Here is a 13,030-nt window from a genome sequence, read left to right as displayed (position 1 = left end):
CTCTCTCAATTAATATCACTCAATAAAAGAATTGTATTCCAATGGAACTCTCCGCATCAAAATCCACAGTTAATTCCCGATTTACCACGAAAATCGTCTGTAACTGCATTTAGATTGGCAACAGGCCATGATTGTTTGGCTAAACACCTGCATAGAATTGGAATATATCAGTCCCCTAACTGTCCATTGTGCAACTGAAACCAAGAAATGGATTCGGAACACCTCAAAATCTGTGCTTCAGTGGCTGGCCATGATAATATCTTTGAAAAATATTGGAGTGCAAGAGGTCAAATGACTTTATTGTCAAACGCCTGGCATTAGAAAACAACAACAACAACAATTTTCTTAAGCTCTGATTCAGTCGAATTCTGCTTTGATTTACAGCAGGTCCAACAGTTACTAAAATTTGCAACTGCTGAGGCCTACCACTTGCCAAATTGCATTTTATTTCTGTGCACTACCGACAATCACACAAAGTCCATGGCATATGGAACAAGACCCATGGAAGGGTTGCAAATGAAGTGGAAGTGGATTCAGGAATAATGTCATTTTCCGAAAAAGTCAGTTTTCAACAGGACACTACCTGCATAAGTCTTTCCTGTGATGGGTGCAGCAGGCAGAATAAAAACATGGACAAAATACACGCTCTTTCTTTCTGGATGCAAAGCAAGGCCTCACACATATCCGAAATTGTAATGCATTTCCCAGTGCAGAGTTATTATTTTTACCGGCTGAGGGACATTTTGAAGTTGCAGAGAAAAAGTTGCCCAAGAAAGCCGAGATAACTGCCCCTAATGATTATAGGGTTGTTTCTGAAACTGTAGATTCCTTTAAATCTCTCCGAGAAAACTGGACAATTAGAGATTTCTGGCTTCACAGTACAAGAAGTATAAGGAATCAGGGAAAAAAGAGAGAGGGGGGGGGGAGAGGGAAGGAGAGAGAGAGTGTGTGAGTTACTTTAGAAATAGAATCCACATTTAGATGCGACAATTCTTCCGAAGCGGGCACTCATAATGTAAAATGAGAAGTAAGAACAGTTACTTTTTTTTTTTTTTTTTTAACAATTTATTGATCGATCAGCGCATTTAGCACTATACAGATCATTTCTAAAAATTATAAATACAATATATGACACTGAATTGAGGGCAGCCTAGATTGGGCTCCTCAATGAACAAAAATATTTGTTAATAAGTAATAGTTTACATAGGTTGGTGTGATGATAAATTTTGATTATAATATGAGGTCCATTGGAAGTTGGCTCTTGATTCTGGTGGGAAATGTGGACTTCTTTCCGAGAGAGTAATGGACGGCGCCTGGAACATTTTCTAGGTTGTCATAGAACTTCTTAGCTTGTGAATGAATAAACTGTTTGATTGTGTCAATACCAGTTTCTCTGTGTAGTTGGCTGTTACGGACAAACCAAGGAGAATTGAGTGAAATTCGTAGGACTTTATTTTGAAATGACTGGATGTGTTTAATTTCACTTATTGCAGCTCCTCCCCAGACAGGACAGGCATAAAGCAGTAGAGGTCGTAATAGAGATGTGTAAAGTAGCATGCAATTTTGTAGCTTTAGAGATGATTTCTTGTTGAGGAGCGGATATAATTTAGCGAGTCTTGAGTAGGCCAATTTAAGTTTGTTGTTGATGTGATGTTTCCATGACAGACGGCGATCTAAGTGCACTCCAAGATATTTTACAGCTTCATCCTTTGGTTTCCACGGTATCACGTTGGTTGAAAGATTTATGCATGGAGGATTAGCAGGACGACACAAAGTAAATATTATTGCTTCGCATTTATTGTAGTTCAGTGCGATGCGCCAATTTTCAATGTTTAAGGCTTCCTGAAGGTGATTTGAGGCTATGTTAATGTTGTGATGGGTTGCATAAATAGCTGTATCATCTGCATACATAGCAATTTGTGCAGTTGGTGTTGCAGGAATGTCCGAGGTATATACATTGAATAATATCGGACCTAAGATAGAGCCTTGTGGAACGCCAGCACTAATGGGTCTAACAGAGGAGTGAGTACAATCCACTCTGACTGAGAATGTGCGATTTGACAAGAAACTAGTCATTATGTTGCATAGGTAGTCTGGAACGCCGGACTTGTGTAATTTGTACCGAAGACCTTTATGCCAAACTCGATCAAATGCTTGAGTGAAGTCAAGAAATGAGACTGCAGTCTGTTCTTTGTTTTCAAAGCCCTGTGCAATTTGTTCAGTGATACGAAGCACTTGATGGTTGGTAGAATGATTTCGACGAAAACCAAACTGATATGGAGGTAGGATGGATGCTTGAAGTAGAAACGTATCCAAGCGTTTCAGCAAAACCTTTTCAAAGACTTTGGATATAGTTGATAAAAGACTTATGGGACAGTAACTTGTTGGATTTGAAGCAGGTTTTCCAGGTTTATGAATTACAATTATTACTGCATGTTTCCAAGTATCAGGGAAATATTTCAGACGAAGTAGAGCATTGAATAATGAAGCTAAGTTTGCTAGAGCTTTACGAGTAAGATACTTCAATACAAAGTTTGGGATGAGATCGTATCCAGGAGATTTCTTTGTTGGAAGTTTCTGAATTATTGAGTGGATCTCATTTGGCGAGGTGAAGTTTACGGGCAATGGTGCTGAAGGATAATTATTCGGAAAAAGTTCTATTTCTTTGTTGAATTCTTTATTCTTGATTGGGTTTGGTATGAAAGAGGCTTGAGAGGTGTCTGCGAAAATTTCACACTTTTCATTGTCACTTGCATATTGACAACCGTCTTGTTGTAAAGGTGGAATTATACATGGCTCTTTCAATACTCTCTTAACAGTTACTTAACTACGCCACAAATAAAAAAAAATAAAAAAAAATAAATAAATAAAAAACTTCTAAATCTCTAGTGATGATAAGAAGAATGATTTGGATACTCTGCTGAAAGGAAAATTTAGAGATAGAACTCAATGACTTCAGGCTCTATTTTTCAGTTATCAGTATTGATACTGGACTTTCTGCTAAAAATAATGAACATGGTGATCGATGTGACTGCCTTCATGAAGAATCTGGTTCTGAAAAACTCTATTTTCATGACTGTATTAATTATCTGACCTATTCATTTCAGACTAAAGCACAGGCACTGGAAAAAAGACTATACCTATAGCTTCAATTTAATTAACACTACAGTGAAACCTCTGCATGGTAGACACCTCATTATATTGGACGTTGCTGAAAAGAGGACATTTTAGAAATTGGCCTGTAGGCCTACAATTAAAAATAAAATAATGACACAACTTGATAAGTTCTCACTAGTGGCTGGGTCAGAATTACATCTGTACTTATCACTGGAACCCACTCTGGGCAGAAGAGATGAATTTCTGTTTTGTATGAAATTCTACACAGAACATGTCGTTGAAATTATATTTCACCATGATGATACCTGTGACTGTCTCTGTTAGCATGGGATTTTCTTGGTTTAGTCAATTGGACAGATATTAGGGGGGGAAAAAAAACACGCGCGCACGCACGCACGCATGCACGCACACACACACCACATACCAATTTACGTTTTTTTATTTTCAACAGAACTCACATATAGGACTTCTACGATCATGATTCGGAAAAGTATTGAAAAAATTAGAAGTTCAGAAGCAAGGGAAAAAAAAGGTAAAAATCTGCATATCCAGTCACTAGTTATCACTTATCTATTCCCTTACAAACTCCATCTACCCTTGTCACTTATCTATCCCCTTACAAACTCTACTTAACATTATCACTAATAGTACGCTACTTCTCACTAATCTATCTCCTCATGAAACTCTTCCTAACGTTATCACTTATCACCAATAGTGGAGCTACTTGTCACTTATGTATCCCTGTTCAAACTCTACATTTTATTTTTATTTTATTGGGTTATTTTACGATGCTGTATCAACATCTAAGTTATTTAGCGTCTGAATGAAATGAAGGTGATAATGCCGGTGAAATGAGTCTGGGGTCCAGCACCGAAAGTTACCCAGCATTTGCTCATATTGGGTTGAGGGAAAATCCAAGAAAAAACCTCAACCAGGTAACTTGCCCCGACCGGGATTCGAACCCAGGCCACCTGGTTTCGCGGCCAGACGCGCTGACCATTACTCCACAGGTGTGGACCAAACTCTACATATCCTTGTCAGTTATAGTGCGCTACTTCTCACCAATCTATCTCCTCATCAAACCCTGCCTAACCTTGTCACAGCAATAGACTGGTTCTCACTAATCTATTTCAGCAAAATCTAGCTAACCTTATTACTAACAGCTTAGTCTCACTCACACACTCTCTAGTATCTCAACTATAGTACTAAAGAGGGAGTTTCTGCTAGTGAATCTTCATTACTTGTACGTCTTTTGGTTTATGTTGGCACAGGTGGTTAGAAAGAGAGTTTTTCTCACCAATAACCTGCTTTCTAATCCCCAATGACACACAATGCAAAACTTTCAATACAACTGAGGATTTTCTGCAGAAACTAATGCAGAAGTTATCATACATTTTTCCTAGCTGATAATGTCACTTTAGCCAGTTCATGGTTATCAGTGGTGAAGTTCACATTGTAGGTAATTTATTTTATTAGTTCGTGGGTAGGAATAGATTCTAAGCATCATCAATCCGCAAATGTGTGTAGGCCTATATGGTAGCCTATATACTTTTCTCCAGTTAAATCTGAAAGAACAGAACAGCGAAGCTCTGCCCACTATTCCTTCCACTAGGAAGTAGGGGTTTAGGGTGGGATAATTCCTAGCGGAGAAAAGTAGAACTGAAAACATCATCTAGGAAGCAAAAATAGAACCTTCTGTGTCCCTCTTCGGCTCTCCTCTCTCCCTTTCTTATCTCTCATTTTTTCCTCATATTTCTTCTCTTATAGTGGGATTCGTTCCGTCGAAGTTGTCTACCAAACACATGTTACGAGTAATGAGTAACGCTTTAGGCAGCCTGCTGAAAAGGTGGAAACTGAATCTATTTATGTTCAGTGGAGAGCAAGGAAGCGAGTTTGCGTCTCCTAATAGTGTTACTTTCACAAGTGTATGTTGTATTATGGTAAGTACAGTCATTTTAAATTTGTTATTAGTGTAATTTTTACCATGTAAGGGCTGTCGAATGCACACCTAATTTTTGCGGAAATGAGCTACAGTTCATTCCAGATGTCCTGGGAGAGAGAGTCACAGACATTACGTGACCTTCAACTGAATGTCGCCACGCCATTGGCTGTCAAGTGGGAGATAAGAGTAGAGCATGATTCACTGTAACTCGCTTGTCTTTCCGGCAGTTGTGTTTCGATGCTGTAATAGATTGAGTAAAATAAATGTTCACTATTATTGTTATTTTAACAACAACGTGTACAAGTGTCATTGATTTGCGTTAGGCATTGAACTGCAATAGTGCGAAGTACAGATTAGTTTTATATAGGCCCAATTGTATAAAACTCCCTGACTAAAGATCAACTTTGATCGAAGATCGAAAAGTGAACCGAGTTCAGACACTTCTTCTATTGTATAAAACTTTTCTGCGATCAAATTACCTTGGTTCAAATGCAATCTAAGTTCACGTGAAAATGATTTGGCAACATCGCATAAACAGGTGAAATACGTGATGCGCGGACCATGTTATACAGGTTTGTTCAGTGTTGCCAATCTAGCGACTTTAACTCTTTTTCAACAACAATTTCTTTTAACTTTTATATTGCTTAAATAGGGATTTAGTGACCTTTTTAGCACCCCATAGTGACAAAATGTAAGCTTTCTTTGTTGATAATGAGAAATCTAGCGACTTTACAACTACTTTTTGGCGACTTTCCGTACACTCTGTTGCAGACACTGTTTTTTTTTTTGTGTAATGTAAATAATGGCGGACAATAAGAAGAAGGCTGACTGTTCTCCAAGTTGTTATCATGTTATGGTGTTTGATACTGCTAAACATAATAAAGCTTTATAAAACGACAATTTTCGTTTAGTAATACAGTTAATTGAACATTTATTAATGTACCTATCATATCCATTAATAATTAATGATTGTTATAAACATAATATAATTATAGGTTATGTTATTTGATAATGCTGAACACGATAGAGCCTTATAAAATATAAGAATGTTTGTGTATTAAGGCAAGAAATTGAAAGAAATATATATAAATGTACCTAACATATCTATTAATATTAATAATAATGGATATTTTATTTGCACAATCTGTCACTCGTATATTTCAAACAGAAAAGAAATAACTGAACTTGGATCATCTAACTTAATCGGAGAAATTTCTTCAGTCAAAGTTGACTTTAGTTTGAGACAAATTAATCTCAGATTAGACTTTATACAACACAAAATTCCAAGTTCAGCTGAAACAAGGATCAATTTAACCTCTGAGCTAAGATTAAATGGTTTATACAATCGGGCCTTAGTGTGTTGTGCATAACTGAATGTAGCCTAGAGTGCTGACATGAATGACGATTCTCAACCAGGGTGTTCTGGACATTCGCCAGTCAAGAAGCACAAGCGGGGGGGAAAGGTTTCATACGAGAGAAAAAATACAGATTATAAATATGTATAAGGTCCGATTGTATAAAACTCCCTGACTAAAGATCAACTTTGATCGAAGATTGAAAAGTGAACCGAGTTCAGACACTTCTTCTATTGTATAAAACTTTTCTGCGATCAAATTACCTTGGTTCAAATGCAATCTAAGTTCACGTGAAAAGGATTTGGCAACATCGCATAAACAGGTGAAATACGTGATGCGCGAACCATGTTATACAGGTTTGTTCAGTGTTGCCAATCTAGCGACTTTAACTCCTTTTTAACAACAATTTCTTTTAACTTTTATATTGCTTAAATAGGGATTTAGTGGCCTTTTTAGCACCCCATAGTGACAAAATTTAATCTTTCTTTGTTGATAATGAGAAATCTAGCGACTTTACAACTACTTTTTGGCAATTTTCCGTATTACACTCTGTTGGAGACACTGTTTTTTTGTGCAATGTAAATAATGGCGGACAATAAGAAGAAGGTTGACTGTTCTCCAAGCTGTTATATTATGGTGTTTGATACTGCTAAACATAATAAAGCTTTATAAAACGACAATTTTCGTTTAGTAATACAGTTAATTGAACATTTATGAATGTACCTATCATACCCATTATTAATTAATGATTGTTATAAACATAATATAGATAGAGCCTTATAAAATATAAGAATGTTTGTGTATTAAGGCAAGAAATTGAAAGAAATATATATAAATATACCTAAAATATCTATTAATATTAATAATAATGGATATTTTATTTGCACAATCTGTCACTCGTATATTTCAAACATAAAAGAAATAACTGAACTTGGATCATCTAACTTAATCGGAGAAATTTATTCAGTCAAAGTTGACTGTAGTTTTAGACAAATTAATCTCAGATTAGACTTTATACAACACAAAATTCCAAGTTCAGCTGAAACAAGGATCAATTTAACCTCTGATCTAAGATTAAATGGTTTATGCAATCGGCCCTAAGACTCTTGTGAAAGATAACCCTGAAGTATCTCTTACAGACGTAGTTTCAAAAGTGTATTCAACTTTGGGAGTAGGGAAGAGCAGTGTGTATAGAATATTACCTAAGTGAATATCGATCTACGGGCCAAGTCAAATCTCCAAGAAAAAAGAAACCCAAAACTAAAACTATATTAAATACAACCGATGATTTTACAAAGGCTGTGATAAGGAGTAAAGTACATTCATTTTACTTACGCAATGAAATTCCAACATTGGACAAAATTCTTTCAGCTGTTAACGAAGATAATGACATAAATAATTTCAGTAGAACTACTCTTTATAGACTCCTTTTGCATATAGGTTTCAAATTCGAAAAAAGAAAGAGAAACAGTTATTTACTGAATCGGGATGACATTGTCATATGGCGTCAAAGATATCTTAGAGATATTAGACGATATAGAGCACAGGGCAAAACTATTTATTATATGGATGAGACTTGGCTCAACGAAGGAATTACCAGGGCTAAAGTGTGGCAAGATAAGAAAATAGTTAGTCCTAAAGATGCTTTTTTAAAAGGTTTAAGTGTCGGTTTGAAAAATCCAACAGGAAAAGGAAAACGGCTAATTGTAGTGCATATTGGAAATGAAAATGGGTTCGTAGATAATGCGTTATGGGTGTTTGAGTCACATTCTACGAAAGAGTACCAATAAGAAATGACAGGGGAGGCATTCCATTGAGTGGTTTGGGAAAATACTGCCTAAACTAGAACCGGGAAGTGTTATCGTACTCGATAACGCCCCATACCATACAGTGAAGGAGAAGTTACCCACACCCGCTTGGAGGAGGGATAATATTCTGGAATGGCTCAAGTCTAAACAGATTCCGCTGGACAGTGAAGGGCTGTTGAAAAAAGAGTTGTTCCTTGTCTCACAGCATAGAAGTACATATGACAAAAACGTAGTAGACGAAATGGCAAAAAACCATAATATGACAGTGTTACAACAACCACCTTACCACTGTGAACTCAATCCAATTGAGTTAATATGGGCTCAAGTGAAAGGTTATGTGGCGGAGTGCAATACCACATTTAAATTACAAGTAAGAAGGTTACTTAATGAAAGTTTCGAACACATAACAGCTGAAAAATGGGCAGATTGTGTTCGCCATGTGATAGTGACAGAAGAACCTCGATTGTGGGACATGGACAATATAGTGGAGGAGGTTGAAGAGATGGTCATCAACATCGGAGAAGACAGCACTTCAGAGAGTGAATAAACACGAAACGATAACAACAAAAGGTATGTGTAATATTACATTATTTTCCATCTATCTGATAGTGCTGCAGTTAAGTTTCGAACCTTGGTCCCTCTATTATATTATTTTACTCTCTATTAAAATTCCAGACAATGTTTATTCATAATTTCGCAAAGTCAGTTTGGCAGCTTGTGAACCGCGTTTTTTTTCTCTGTCTGCCTCTGTTTACTTGCATTCCCAACACATTTGGAATAGAGTTTAGTTACTATGTGTAATTTTTACCACGTGAGTGTCGCATGCACATTTAATTTTGGCGGAACTGAGAGGAAAATCTGACAGAACAGATTGTAGAAGCTCCACCCACTATCCCCTTCACTAGGAAGTAGGGGTTGACACGTAGCGGAGGAAAGTGGAACAAGAAAACGCCATTCTAGGAAGTAAAAGTAGAAAATCTCTCTCTCTCTCTCTCTCTCTCTCTCTCTCTCTCTCTCTCTCTCAATGTTCAATGGGCAGATAACATCTGTGAGTGAGGAAGTGAGGGAGGCGAATTTAGGTCTCCAATAGTGTTACTTTCAGAGGTGAGTGTTGTACTGTGTGGCTAAATCTGAAAGAACAGATCGCCAGTAAAGGAAATTATCCCCACTCTTGCCATTTCCAAGGCCAACCATAATGAAATGTGCATTCGACATTCACGTATTTAGAATAACACAACACACAACAAACCTAAATTACACCTAGGCCTATTAACTAGCTCAATTCCGTCAAAATTAAATGTGTAATCGACACTCAAGTGGTAAAAGTTACACATATTAACTAGCTTACTTCTGTAAAAATTAGGGGGGAAATCTTAAAGAACAGATCGTAGAAGCTCCGCCCGCCATCCTCTCCACTTTTCCCCTACTAGTTCACCAGACACCTAGTGGACAAAAGTGGAATTGAAAGTATCATCTACTAAGCAAAATAAGAACTCCGTTCTGTCTCCCTGTCTATCTCGTCTCACACTCTCTCTCTCTCTTTCTCTTTTTCACGCACCATCTCTCTCTTTTATTTTCTTCTTATTTCTTTCGCTCACTCTAGGATTCGATCTGCCAAACTTGCCAACAAAACTCACGCAGCCTGTTCGTAACACGCTTTAGACCACTCGATTATGACATCCCTTGCTGGAAGAGGTAAAACAAATCTACTTATGTTCAATGAGGACTAACATTATGTATTGTGTGTTCCCAAACCAAATTCTCCATCACGTGCCGGGTCCTGACTAAAGCAAGCGTGGCTCTGGTGACTATTGTGTGTGGAATACAATCGAAGTATGGGTCTCCGACAGTGTTATGTTCACAAATGAATGTTATGCTAAATACGTAAGTGTCAAATGCACATTTGGCTTCCCGCACATTTTATTTTGGTTTGTTGTGTATTGTGTTATGCTAAATATGTGAGTGTCAAATGCACATTTTATTTGGTTTCTTGTGTCGAATGCACATTTCATTATGGCTGGCTAGGGAATGATCCACCAGGGCAGGGGGTAGACAGTAGACAGAGAAAGCAGCTGCCGTGTGGCAAATGTGTGGCAAGAGTGGGGATAAAAATTTATTTATTATCATTTATTACTCTAATATCAAACAATAAAAATGTATACACAACGGAAGCCTCAATAAAGTACTTCATTATACAAGCTCTGGCATCATCAACTCTACTACTGCCGATCTGTTCTCTAAGATTTAGCCAGTATGCCTACTTACACTAGGTAAACAATGGTCAAGATCTGAAGATCATAAGTTCCACTGTGATGACTTCGATAGACAAGTGATAAGAGATTTTAAGAGAATTCTATATGGCACATAAAGTTCCTGTACTACGGCACTTACTAAACTCCTTAGAGCAAAAAATACAGAAAAAAAAATAACTTTCCATGGAAGATCCACGTGTCAAGGAGATTGCTGCATGAAATAGGATTGAATTGAAAGAGATGTGGTAGCAACAGGAAAAAACTGAGAGTCCAAATATTGTTAATTAGTGACTTGGGTATTTAAGGAGCATCAAAACTCTCTGTCCCCAAAATAGGAACATTGTTTTATCAGTTTCGAGTGGATGATAATAATCTTACATTTTGTAAATGCTGGCAGAATGAAGATGTTCCAGAAATCTGAATAACAGAAGCTCCTCAAATAGGCTGATACTCGTCCATGATCGGTCCAAAAGTAGTTTCACTATTAGAGCATAGTCATTTAGGCAGGTAAGGCCAGTGATGATTACCATGGCCAAATTCATGTGCCAATTCTGAAAATAAGAAAACTACCTCCTAAACCACCCAAAAAAAAAAGAGTTTCAATTATTAATAATAGGCTACTCCTTATCACACCATTAAAAAAAAACTATTCTCCCATCGTTCTGTCAAAGAGCACGGCCTACAAATGGAATGGCTACAAAAAAGTTCAATATTCTGAACATATGAAAAAATTATGGATGAGACATTTTGAACTGATTCAAAAGCACAAAAATCCATGGAAAAGAAGCTACATAGCTTTAATGAAGTGTTGAGGTTTAATGGATAGTTACACCGTATTTTCTATAAATTATTTAAAGACTGAATACACAGTTCTATGACTACCTCCGTACAGGTGTGAGTTTAACGCCAATGGCTTAGGCTAAAATCAAGAGAGCTGTGTGGGAACATAATATAATGGGTGACTTGTCTGCAACAGAAGTGACCAGGAATGCTGTTAATCTTTAGTAGACGGGGAGAACCACCCGTGCCCTTCTATTAATTACCAACCCAACATGCGAAAAGTCCCGAGGACAAATTACTAGGGAAATGGTCCACTTCCCTACCACTGCGCCCTGGACTTTTCGAGTTTTATTGTGTCGATAACAAGTTGTGGAGGGAAGCTACAACAGTGCATTGGAATATACAAGTACGGTATAGACCTACCATCAAACGACTTTTATGTTGAAAATATTTGTGGCTAACTAAAACCACGTGTTTGTCACTATATTATGCAACTTACAAAAGCCAGTAAAGCAAAAAAAAAGTCTCTATTCAGTGTAGCTTTCCTAGAGAATTACCTCGAAATTGTTTCCTAGTACGTCTATAAAACGATTATTAAAACAAACAGAGAATTCCTGGTGAAGCAAGTTGTATTAAAATAAAAGCTCTCTGTAAAATTAATGTTTTTATTTACGGAAGATATCGCTGAGGCAGCAGTATGCGCGGCGTGCCGGATTGCCGATGGACACATTCCTTAACTTTGCAATCTTCAAAGCTCTCAACAGTACAGTGAAGGTGCAAAACATAACCTCAATTTAAATCACATATAAGTAGGCTACTTTAATGTGTCTAACCTGTGAATATATTTCGAAGTCAGCTCGTAGGTAACAGCATACATATTTAAAACTAATATTTTGAATTATCACACACTATACATCACAAAAATTTGATAGATTTGAAAAGCATCCACATATTCAAACTGAAAGTATCCAACACATCACTCGCTATTTGTTGCACTGTTCACTCGCGAATTAAACTAATGTCTACAGGTAAAAACGCATAATCGCATAACGTACTTAATAAAATGACATTTAAATACTACCGTTATTATATTATCGACAAGTTAAATATGAATTATATTGGTTTTCCCTCCATACGCAACATGCTTCGATGTTTAAACTAGAACAACCCTGAACTCATGCCAGCTAGTGGCTGACTGGTGAACTGGTGATAGACTGCCATCTGGAGCCTAATTTGTAAACTTTTAGTAGAGCTTTGTGCATTAATTTCACAATGTCATTGAACTGTATTATTTATTCCCTTTTCTTAAAAAATAAATTTGTAGTAGAATGCTTAACATTACAATATACATTGTAATTGATATACTGAAAAGTTGCCTATTCCTAATAACAATCATTTATTCGCTTATACACTAATAACATTCTAAAATAACGCTAGGTGTACCGGTATTGAATTTTTTTAACATTCCGTTACACATGAACTTACTTACAAATAGCATTTAAGGAACCCGGAGGTTCATTGCCGCCCTCACATAAGCCCGCCATCGGTTCCTATCCTGTGCAAGATTAATCCAGTCTCTATCATCATATCCCACCTCTCTCAAATCCATTTTAATATTATCCTCCCATCTACGTCTCGGCCACTCCAAAGGCCTTTTTCCCTCCGACCTCCCAACTAACACTCTATATGTATTTCTGGATTCACCCATACTTGCTACATGCCCTGCCCATCTCAAACGTCTGGATTTAATGTTCCTAATCACTTCAGGTGAAGTCC

The 13,030-nt window shown here is 37.0% G+C and overlaps 1 long non-coding RNA gene across 1 annotated transcript in view; it reads right to left on the bottom strand.

Moving 5' to 3' along the window:
• Nucleotides 1-12,475, bottom strand: part of LOC138713739 (uncharacterized) — a 39,757-nt gene extending 27,282 nt beyond the window's left edge. The window contains exon 1 of the long non-coding RNA XR_011335980.1: nucleotides 12,088-12,475. This is a non-coding gene — a long non-coding RNA (uncharacterized lncRNA). The remainder of the gene's footprint in view (nucleotides 1-12,087) is intronic.
• Between the last annotated feature and the right edge of the window lie 555 nt (nucleotides 12,476-13,030).

Source organism: Periplaneta americana, chromosome 14, assembly GCF_040183065.1.
Source record: "Periplaneta americana isolate PAMFEO1 chromosome 14, P.americana_PAMFEO1_priV1, whole genome shotgun sequence".
In the NCBI taxonomy this organism is placed as follows: domain Eukaryota; kingdom Metazoa; phylum Arthropoda; class Insecta; order Blattodea; family Blattidae; genus Periplaneta; species Periplaneta americana.
This window is presented reverse-complemented; position numbering and strand designations above follow the sequence as displayed.